At 36.2% G+C, this 12,500-nt stretch overlaps 1 protein-coding gene across 3 annotated transcripts in view; it reads right to left on the bottom strand.

The window, feature by feature from the left end:
* LOC115231675 (somatostatin receptor type 2-like) overlaps window positions 1-12,500 on the bottom strand; it is a 360,814-nt gene that overhangs the window by 347,534 nt on the left and 780 nt on the right. For all 3 annotated transcript variants that reach the window (XM_029801650.2, XM_036500439.1, XM_036500440.1), the window contains exon 1: window positions 12,367-12,500. This exon is cut by the window's right edge. The gene's annotated coding sequence lies outside the window, so the exon portion shown is untranslated. The remainder of the gene's footprint in view (window positions 1-12,366) is intronic.

The following is a 12,500-nucleotide window of genomic DNA, read 5'->3' as shown; positions in this document are numbered from 1 at the left end:
CTTTTCTGCACGGTTTATAATTGTATATTTTTGAAAGGAAAATGTTGACAGTAATTTCGAAGTTTTAGTTTAGCAGCACTCACCAGACTATCTTTGAATACTGGCTCTTCGGAACTTCGCAGTCATAGGTAACTTTTCCTTGTACACACACATATAGTTATTCACATTTGATATCTAATATTAAAAACATTGCAGGAGATGATGTTGGGGAGTTGTTGAGAAGTTGCAATATCCATTTGTTTCCGGGGTGTGACAATTATTTTAGGAGTGGGCTGAAACCGGCTCCCCAAAATTGATTACCATCAATTTAACCTGGATTTTTATGATTCTGCCTTATAACAAACCTACGTACACACGGTACACGCACACTCTTCCCGATCGAAAGGGAGCTAGAGTATACATTGTTTTTTCTCTCATGCATTCAATTGTGTTAATGAGTATTAGCATTTATGAATTTGCTTACACATAGTGGTTACTTCGTATACATTTTCTCTTCCTTTTCCCGCAAATATCAGGATAGAAACGGATTACATACAGAAAAATAATTCCTTTTTGCGTACAAACTAATCGATAGAGCAATATTTGAAACGTTTCCTTTATGAGCACCTAGTGTACTTAAGCATTAATGCTGTATCCCACAAAGACATATCAATATGATCTACGTAAAATCACGCTACAATAGAAAACTAAAAATTTATCGATCTACTGGACCCGAGAAAAAAAAATGTTGTAGTAGTTTGTTTTTTTCTCGTCTACATAACTTAATCTGAGCTGTGTATAAATCATGTAAACTATATAACGATAACAATGAGAAAATATAAAATTTGTGTATAACAGGAAGAAATTAAAAGATGTAGGAATGTAAATTTTATGTAAAGTATAATAATATTACACATACACTTCCATGCATACTCATACAAGCATACACATAAACATTAGACTTACCTGAATTTTCCAATATACACCGTTGGTACATACAATATTAATTATTTAATCATGTCAGCTAGCAAAGCACAATATGCAAATTAGTCTAGTCATTTCAGCTAGGTTCAGTATTGTGATTGATTTAAGTAACAACTACCCTAACAATAAATATTACAAAGTCTAGCTATGACATTAAGAACAATGCAAAATACATTCGTTCTACGCTCTTGTGCAGAAAAATAAGAGGGAACTCTTTTGACTGCCTATGAGATATGTTCTGTATTAACCATTATTTGTCTACGAAAATAAGCAGACTAGGCTTGATATTTGTAGTATGCTACATAATAAGGGCGGCATATTTTTGCAAAAATTAAAAAAGATTCCTGTAAAACATACTATAAGCTTTGGTTATGTCTGTCATACTCTTCTATCTTTACAATGTTATTACTAACCACACACGTTCAACTAATTCAAATATACCCTCCATTTGATCAGCTTATGATTCTCAACCAGACAGAAGTGTGACTCACTTGTACTGCGCTACATTCATTCATACCATCCACACCAATATATATCTCAACCCATACCCACACCATTATACTATAACTACATGCTCATGAATACTCTTTACTTTGTCTGGCCGTGTTATCAATACAGTAATGGTTCTAGGTTTATGAATTAAAGAGGTGCGTACAACATTCACACCCAATCTACTTGACAGATGCACATGTCACCCCTTCTCTCTTTACTTCATTATTTCTACCTGTTCGAAACTCCTATTCTAACCACTTTTCCCCAAAAAACCCCTCTCTAGAATTCTTTCTGTGTTTATCTTTTTCGTATCGCTATAATTCTGCTGAAATTGAAGTTGAACATTATCTGGCTTAATACATATTCATAGGCACTGTTCTTCACCCTTTAACAAATTCATGAAACAAAATTTTTATTGTAAAATTGACGATCACCGAGGTGGTTTTTACAGCAAAAGAGCTAAATGTTTTTATCGTTTGACTGTTCTTGCAGCTCGAGAGATCAATTTTGTGTCAAGGGAGCTTCAACTATAAAATCTTCTCATAAACAGTGAGAGTCCTCTTCGTTCTCAATACAACCTTTCATTCCTTCTGGAATCTCTGAAATAGGGCTTTGATAGAGACGTTGATTTAATCACACTATACCCCAAACGGTTTGGCATAATGTCTTTGTTAGAAATGAACATTTCAAAGTTAGATATCGATTCCTAACAGAGGCACAACGTCCTAAATCTTGGGTATGATTATAGTCGGTTGTACAACATCTACATTTTTACAGGTAAGTTATTTTATCGATTCTGGAATTTAAAGCATATTTGACATCAACGGATTTTGAACTCTGCTTTCAATACCACTCTGCTTTCACTTTGCTTATCACTTTAACAGTTCTGACGTTCCTCCTTTCTCTTCTAATTATTATATACAATAATAACTCAGACAGAGTTTTGGAAATGTTACGGTACTTTTACAATACACCATACCACAATATTCTCTAAAGCATAGAAACATTGGAATTTAGATTTATATCGTGTAAAATTGGCTTATTGCATTGAAATTCAAAACACTGCTCATGGCACACATATAACATGTTTCTCTCTAACAATGGTTGATGGTAAATGTAATAGGTAATGACTATAGCCAACATACACTGGAGTACATTGAAGAATTCTAGAAGAAAATGTAAGCTGCAACAGAATCACAGATGATTTCTAAGAATTCCAAGGTATCAATGGAAGCTACTAGAGCCGTTAATATTAATACTTGCTAACTCTTCTCTCACTGGCACGCTGATGTATACATATGTATACATCTTTTCTTATATACACACGTATAAAGGCTTAAAAACTTGTATACGTAAACAAAACACATACATTTGCATGTATAAATGTATTTATATATTTGTATATACATGCGCACAGGTATATTTGGGTCAGTTCATATGTTGCTTACAGAAATATTCTTAACGTGCCAACTACGAAATCACTCTGTCAGTTGGAAATAACAGCTAATTCTCCCTTAAAATGCTTTACATTTGATTAAAACAAAAGAAATGACACATTCCATTATGTAGTCATAGATATATTAAGTTCGAATGAAACATCGGAGCCCTGTAGCTAAAAGGTATTCCTTCGAAATACTCCTAGATCTGTGCTACTCTTGCAATATGTTAGATGGAGAACACAATATATCCGTACACAAAAGCACATATGCACATTTATGCAAGTGCAGTCACAAATCTAGTTGTACAAAAGTTCACACACACACACACACACACACACACACACACACACACACACACACACACACACACACACACACACACACACATATATATATATATATATATATACGTTGTGGCGCAATGGCCCAGTGGTTAGGGCAGCGGACTCGCTGTCGTAGGATCGCAGTTTCGATTTCCAGACCGGGAGTTGTGAGTGTTTATGGAGCGAAAGCACCTGAAGCTCCACGAGCATCCGGCAGGAGGTGATGGCAATCCCTGCTGTACTCTTTCGCCACAACTTTCCCTCACTCCTTCTTCTGAAGAACGAAAATATAGTGTATGCGTTTATTTGGCAAAAGAAATGACCGTCTCGAAAAATGACAATATATATATATATATATATATACATACCAATTAAGGACTGAACACGAAAAGGTGGACAGTCAACATGCTAGATATAGACGTCAAATCGCCATTCTCCACAAGGATTATGTTCTCAAATAAAAATAAAAATAAAAATAAAATTCAGCTGAATTTTATTTTTATTTTTATTTTTATTTGAGAACATAATCCTTGTGGAGAATGGCGATTTGACGTCTATATCTAGCATGTTGACTGTCCACCTTTTCGTGTTCAGTCCTTAATTGGTATATATAAATATTTTAATCTTCGGATTCTTTTTAATGTGCTAGACCACTGGTTTTAATTGACTAATATCAATTTCTACCCTTAATTTTAAATATATATATATATATATACATACCAATTAAGGACTGAACACGAAAAGGTGGACAGTCAACATGCTAGATATAGACGTCAAATCGCCATTCTCCACAGGATTATGTTCTCAAATAAAAATAAAAATTAAAATAAAATTCAGCTGAATTTTATTTTTATTTTTATTTTTATTTGAGAACATAATCCTTGTGGAGAATGGCGATTTGACGTCTATATCTAGCATGTTGACTGTCCACCTTTTCGTGTTCAGTCCTTAATTGGTATATATAAATATTTTAATCTTCGGATTCTTTTTAATGTGCTAGACCACTGGTTTTAATTGACTAATATCAATTTCTACCCTTAATTTTTAAATATATATATATACATATATCAAAATGTAATCTTGATCTCCACCTTAACTTGGAGGTTGTCTTAGAACACAAATGTTACGTTATTTGCCACGAGAGGATCTCTCATAAGGAGTCATGGAGCATAATAGCACAGTTAATTGTATCGCTGACAGATGAGAATCGACTGCTACGACGGGAGGAACTGACACATCACGTGATTTCACCATGCTGTGTGTTCCTCGGAGACAGATTTCAAACAGCGCGATAACAGTCAAATTTCCTGTCGACAATATACCGAATCTTAGTGACTATTCAGGTTGCACATAGCCAGTGGGATTTTAAAAAGCCAATTGTTAGATCTTACTTAAGGTGGAAGCTACGTTAGAATACAGAATCCTGCGTAATTTATGCTGAGAGGATTTCAAGGTAAATATTGTAGCATTCTGTGTTCTAACACAACCTCTATGTTAAGTTGGAGACCAAGATTGCTTTTTAGTATTTTTAGCTTCTGTCGCTGATAATTTTATGTGTGTGTCAATATACATACATACAAACATACATACACACACACAAAAGACACACAAACACACACACACACACACATACACACACACACACACACATATATATATATTTATATATATAATATATATATATATTTATATATATATATATATATATATAATAAATTAATAAATAAATAAAACATGCATATACATACATATATGTACGTACCTACCTCTACATGTATATATACATGCATATATGGGTACAGGACACCAAAAAACGTCGAACACAATGAGAAACGAAAACATAAGCACAAAACCAAGGAAATGGACATTTTTCTTAAACAACGAAAAAATAGAGTACAGGACATACAAAACAAGGAAAATTCCCCTTCTTCAGTCGCCTTTGTTTCATCTACTCCACGTTTCGAAGGTTAAGGCGATACAAGACTTTAATGAAACAATCCTTCCCGCGAAAATCAAATTAAATAAAATTTGAGATTTTTTGCGGAGGGGTAAAAATGGTAACAAAAACAGGACAGTAACGACAGTACAAAATATAAACAGTAAAAGACAGGACAAAGGGAGAATTCAGAAAAAAAAAACAGAAGACAAAGACAAGTGGTGTAGACAACAAACAGATGTAGTGAAAAAGTCTTTAACGATTCGTGCCAACGCTCTACCACAGAAAGCAACACAGAAAGAAAGAAGAAAGAAAGAAAGAAAGAAAGAAAGAAAGAAAGAAAGAAAGAGGGAAAATAAAGAATGTGTAGTGGTTAGCGATCTATCATGGCGAAGGCCGGACATAAGGATCATACAGGAGAGCTAGGGAAAAGGGGAGATAATAAAGTAGTGGTGATCCCAAAACGCAGGTGCGCGTGCGTATGTATGAGAGAGTTTGTATGTGCGTGTGGAAGAGGGCTGGTGATCTTGACGTGTGCATGAGTGTATGTATAGGTGTGAAAATGTGGGTCTGGGAAGTGGTCAGTACTGATGTGTGCGTGGTGGTGTGTTGTGTAGTATGGTGGAGTGGTAGGTGAGGGAAAACGGAAAGCGGAAAACGGCGGAGCAAATGCACGGTCCACGGAACGTGCTCTGGCAAGGGCGGTGTGGATAGTGGTGAGGGGATATCCACGTAGAATGAAGTGGCGAGCCATGAGTTGAGACTGACTCTCAAAGTCATGGTCTTCAATACAGAGCCTGTAGACGGAGGAATTAGGAATACGGGATGGAAAGCTTCGTGTGTTTACGGTGGGAGGATACGTAGTGGAGGTATGAGTGTGAGTCTGTGTGCTCGTAGTGGGTGGAGGTGGTGAGAGTGGAGTGATGAATGCTGATCGAAATGTCAAGAAAATAGACAGAGGTGTCAGAGATAGTGCAGGAGAAGCGGAGGGTAGGATGGAAAGATTTGACAAAAGAGAGGAAGGAGTCTAGATGTTCGCTTGAGGTCGCACCGATACAGTAGGCAATATAACGGCTGTATAGTTCGGGAGTGGGACCAGTGAAACTTGAGAATATTTGGGCCTCAACGTAGGAAACGAACAGGTTCGTATAGTTGAGGCCCATTCTCGTTCCCATGGCTACTCTCAAATACTGCTGGTAGGAATCGCCTGCGAACGAGAAGCAATTGAGTGAGAGGACAAGTTCGACTAGACGAACGAGTGTGGATGTGTCAGATTGGGTGTAGGGTCGAAGGTCAAGGAAATGTTGGAGTGCACGCAGCTCCTTGTGGTGAGGGATCACCGTGTAAAGACTCTGGATGTCGAGGGTGAAGAGAAGTTTAGAGGGGCCAAGAGAGAAGGAGAAAGATTTGAACAAACGAAGTGTGTGGTTGGTGTCGTGGATGTGAGAGGAGAGGGAAGCCACTAGGACACGGTGAAAATATCTGGAGATGAGTTCGGCGGGGCAGTTGCAGGCGGAGATGACGGGACGGCCAGGGTTGTCAGGTTTGTGGATTTTGGGGAGATATATAAACATACACGTTTATCAGCTAAAACATATCTCCGTTACGAGAAACTGTGGACTCAGATTGAATGTCGATGCGACATCTTATAGCTTTGCCAAGGCCTTAGCATGAAGTGGGTTTGGTTTAAAGAATTAAATAAACTGTACACAACGAGGTTAATAATTTAATAGCACCACCTAGCAAATAATTTTAGATTATATTTTTGGACACCATATTCCACTCGAGTAAAGACTTGCTGTGAATCGAAATATATCTAGGTATTAGTGGTTTACTTTGAATTTTCTGGATGAATTTGTCCGGAAACCGTTCAAGGGTTATGCTAACGTTTCTCTTTTGATTTCTTTTGGGATAGTGAAGCATAGAGTAAGATGGGTTGGGGCAAGAGAAGTGATGTCCTAATAATGTTAATTCGATTTTACTGATTTTATAGAATTTTTGCAGTGACGATGACGATGATATGATGATGATATGATGATGATGATGATGATGATGATGATGATGATGATATTACACTAGCATTTCATGAATAAGAATGACCGACATATACTTTACAGAATGTCGTGTATAAATAATCCCATTTTCTTGTTGTACGTCATAAACCGAAGTGTGGACAGCGTCCATCATATTTGCCACGCTCTGACAGGTGAAATCAGTCTTTTACTTAGGTTAGTCATTTGACTGCCATTATGTTGGAACATCAACTTGAAGGGCTTTAGCCCCCATTACTTGTGTTGTTATTTGGCTTTTGAGTTTGCTACTTATTCAGTCAGACTCTTTTACCAATTCGTTTTCTAACGGGGACGTAAACAAGGCAACACCGGTTGTCAAGTGGCTGATGGATACAGAGACAGACAGTGACACAAATACCACCCATAATATATACTTGAAGGACTTCTACATAGTACTCTAATCCACCCACATGCCGTTGCTCGTGGTGACATTCTTAACCATACAGCCACGCCCGAGTCTGCTTGCGCATATTCAGTGTGATCAACTGACAGAAAATGCGTGTCGGATTTTCACCTGGGGATGTTCTGGTGGGTAAATATTGGGCTTCTGACTAGAGTGGCACTCACGAGGTTACACACAGAAGCAATTAGCTCGACATAGAGGTGGTATGTAAATAACTAGTTCACTGGAGCATAAAATTCCTATGGTAACGACAGAATGGGCTTATATCGACTTATATCCCACCCAATACATAATAAGTACGCATACACATAGACCATACCCATACGCTCATTCAAATACTGACAAAGAGACACATTTGCATGTGCATACGCCCATTTCTACGCCCACTCAGAAGTGTACACAAACATATATAAACGAAATATTCAAACACACACTACTCACGCAAGTGCACATATTCACAATTCTCGCATGCGCGCATCACCCCATAGATGCATAACACATGGACTTGCAAATACACCCACATGCGTACACCCACAACTCACAGTGAGATACGCGCACCCAAATTTGTACATATGAAATATAAGAAATATATCTCAGTGTAGGCGCAGACAAAATGCAATATTCATATACTTATTTACTTCGTGGTTTCGGGTTCAGTATCACTGCGTGGCATCTTAGTTTCCGAATCAACCAATGTCTTTTCTTTTAAGTGAATTTGATCTACTGAAACTGTGTTGAAGCTCGTCGTACACACACACACACACACACATATATATATATATATATATATATATATATATATATATATATATATATATAGATAGATAGATAGATAGATAGATAGATAGATAGATAGATAAAACTTTCTTGGAAAAGAATGCGTGGCGTTCGATCATATAGTAATAGTATATGTGTATTTTCATACATACATATATATATATGTATATATATATATATATATATACACACACACACATGCATACATATAAAGATAAAATGTGGGTATATGGGGATGGGTATGTGTGTGTAGCAACGCCGGGAAAAATGCTTAGTGACATTTTGTCCGTCTTTACGTTCTGAGTTCGAATTCTGTCGAGGTTTACTTTGCCTTTTATCCCTTCGAGGTCGATAAGTACCAGTTGAGCGCTGCTGTCGATGTTATCGATCCATCCCTTCCCCCGAAATATTTGGCCTTGTATCGACCCGACTATCCGTTGTTGTTATACACCGCTAGTCATAATGCATTTTCTCGCAGTTTCTTAGCTTTGAATGATGTATGTATGTGTGTCTGTGTGTTTGTCTCAGCACCACCGCCTGACAACCAGCGTTGGTTTGTTTACTTCCTGTATCTCAGGGATTGGCACGAGAATCGGTAGGATAAGTACCACATGTAAAACAATAAGTATTGGTGTCGATTTGTTCGACTAGACGTTTCAAGACGTGCCCTAGTATGGCCGCAGTTGGATAACTGAAACAAGCAAAACGATACAAAAATACACAGTAACCTGGCGTGGGTTTTGAACCCATCTTCGAGCGTATCATACCTTCGCCCACGGCAGGTGCTCGTATATAAAGTAACCACCTGTGCGGTCATCACGCCGCGTATATCTCTCACACCTCACATTACGCCACTAAAGTGACACAAACTTACATTAACGCTCATACTGACACACGCACACACCCACTGATACGCATACCTACATATAATAATACACACATATAGACACGCACAAAGCAACATTACATACATACACATAGACACAAACAAAGATACATTGAAACACACAAACAAACACGCACTGACACTAAACAGCTCATCACGCAGGCAGCAACAAAAATTTTTATACACCCACTCAACACCTACTCATCTATGGCACATACACGTGTTCACAAGCAAAATACGGTACCAAAAGAACGCATGCTTAATAAACGCATTGACAGTTATATTTATGTGTGTGTATATATATATATATATAAGTATTATGGATTAACATGAAATAAATGTTGTTGTTTTTTGTATAGAATACTGGATATTAAAATTATATGCGAGTATATTACATAGGCCAAATGTAGAAACTGAGATAAAGGAATACATCAAGATATACAGGCATGTTTATGACATTAACTGAATGACAGAAAGACAAAGAGAAAGATAGAGAGAAAGAGAGAGAAACTGAGAGAATGAGAGAGAGAGAGTACGGGGTATAGATAGGTAGATTAGAAAGATAGATAGATAGATAGATAGATAGATAGATAGATAGATAGATAGATAGATAGATAGACAGATAGATAGATAGATAGATAGATAGATAGATAGATAGATTGATAGATAGATAGATAGATAGATAGATAGATAGATAGATAGATAGATAGATAGACAGACAGATAAATAGATAGGGGGAGAATTCACAAAAAAAAAACCCAAAAGACGAAGACAGGTGGTGTAGACACATAGATAGATAGATAGATAGAAAGATAGATAGATATATAGAGATAGATAGATAGAGAGAGAGAGGGACTGACAGAGACACATAGCTATGTAGATAGATAGATAAATATATGAATAGATAGAGAGAGAGAGAAGGAGAAAGGTGTGCGTGTTCGTAAGGAACAGTAAAAAGTTGATGGTGACAATAAGTACATAAATACACACTTATATGCATGAACGCAAAAACACCCATTATATACACAATCACCATTTTTCCTTCATGCATTAGTCCATACATACATACATACATACATACATACATGCATACATACATACATACGTATGTATGTACGTACATATATAAAAACACACACGCACATTACAAAATACGAGCAAGAATGTAAACGGAATGGAAAAGAAAATTCATTATTAACAAATTAAAACGTATACACATGTATACATGCTTACATACTTATATACATCGATATATGTTATGTTATGTATCTTTGTATGTGTGTGGTGTGTGTGTGAATAATTATATGTATATACATATGAGCGTATAAAGATAGATCATACATATAGATGGACGGAAGGACTGATCGATCGAAAGATAGTTAATATGTGTATGTAAGTGTGTGTATGTAAGTGTGTGTGTGTGTGTGTGTGTGAGTGTGTGTGTGCGTGTGTGTGTGTATGTGTGTGTATGTGTGTGTGCGTATATAGGTGCAGGAATGGCTGCGTGGCAAGTAGCATGCTTACCAACCACATGGTTCCGGGTTGAGTCCCACTGCGTGGACCTTGGGCAAGTATCTTCTACTATAGCCTCGGGCCGAACAAAGCCTTCTGAGTGGATTTGGTAGGGAGAAACTGAAAGAAGCCTGTCATATATATATATATGTATGTATATGTATATGTATGTGTGTGTGTGTCTGTGTGTGTTTGTGCGTCTGTGTTTCTCCCTGCAGCATCGCTTGACAACAGATACTGGTGCGTTTACGTCCCCATAACTTAGCGGCTCAGCAAAAGGACCGATAGAAAAAGTACTAGGTTCACAAAGAATCAGCCCTGGGGTCGATTTGCTCGACTAAAGGCGGTGCTCAGCATAGCCGCTGTCAAATGACTGAAACAAGTAAAAGAAGATATATATATATAAAATATATATATATATATATATAATATATATATATATATATATATATATATATATATATATATAATATATATATATATATATATATATATATATATATATATAGTATATATATATACTGCTTTTGCGCTTGTGTGTGAGTGTGTCTGTGTTTGAATGCTTGTCATAAACGTATTTATATTTATATAGGTGGATTGTTATGTGTGCGCGCATTCAAACTGGCACACACAGCGTTAAACAAAATGTGAAACACACAGAGACATGAAAACGCACACAAATAAGCATATATATATATATAAGTATGTTTGTATAGTAATAGAACTATAAATGTATGTAAATTATACATTTACAAATATTACGAACTCTATCCTCAAGGCCATTGAGTATTTCTTTTGGGTCCGCAAACAACTTAGTCCTTACACTGAGCGATAACTGTATCAAGCATCCGTCCATCCATTCACCCATTCATCCACCCATCCATTCGTTTATTCATGCATGCATACAAGCTTCCATTCATCATACATACATATATATACAAACATGCTTATAACCATATACATACATATGTATGTATGTGTATATATATATATATATATATATTATATATATACCCGCACTCATTATAAGTGTGTTTACGCAGACGCACTCATGAATCTCTTACGTATGTGTATATAATATATATATCTATATGTATACATACACAATATATATATATAATATATATATATATATATATAATAGACATATATATTTTATATACTATATATATACATATATCCGCCTTGTGTATCTGCCAATATACCTACCACGTATATATATATATATTTCCTTATAATTGCTTTTTGCTTTCGCTACACTATATACCTGTGTTGTATATATATATATATATATATATATTATATATATATATATGTATGAATGTATATGTGTATGTATGTGTGTATGTATGTATGTATATATACATATATATGTATTTATATACACACACATATGTATATGTATATATATATATATATATATACACACACAAGGACAGAGTGAGATAGAGAGAGAGAGAGAGAGAGAGAGAGAGAAGGAGAGAGAAAGAGAAAGAGAGAGTGAGAGAGATCATGCATATGTGTAAACAAGCAACCACACTGAGAAATCTATAGCTCACTTACCTGGATGAGTTAGCTTCCTGTTGTGAAACATACACAGTTGCATTAGACAGTTCTTAACAACATTTCAACATGAAAATCATCGTCCGCGCCTTATATTCTGATGTTAGCCTTATCCGACTGGGAGACGGCGCAGA

This window comes from Octopus sinensis, linkage group LG2, assembly GCF_006345805.1.
Source record: "Octopus sinensis linkage group LG2, ASM634580v1, whole genome shotgun sequence".
In the NCBI taxonomy this organism is placed as follows: domain Eukaryota; kingdom Metazoa; phylum Mollusca; class Cephalopoda; order Octopoda; family Octopodidae; genus Octopus; species Octopus sinensis.
The sequence above is the reverse complement of the archived record's forward strand: the minus strand, read 5'-3'. Positions and strand labels throughout refer to the sequence as shown.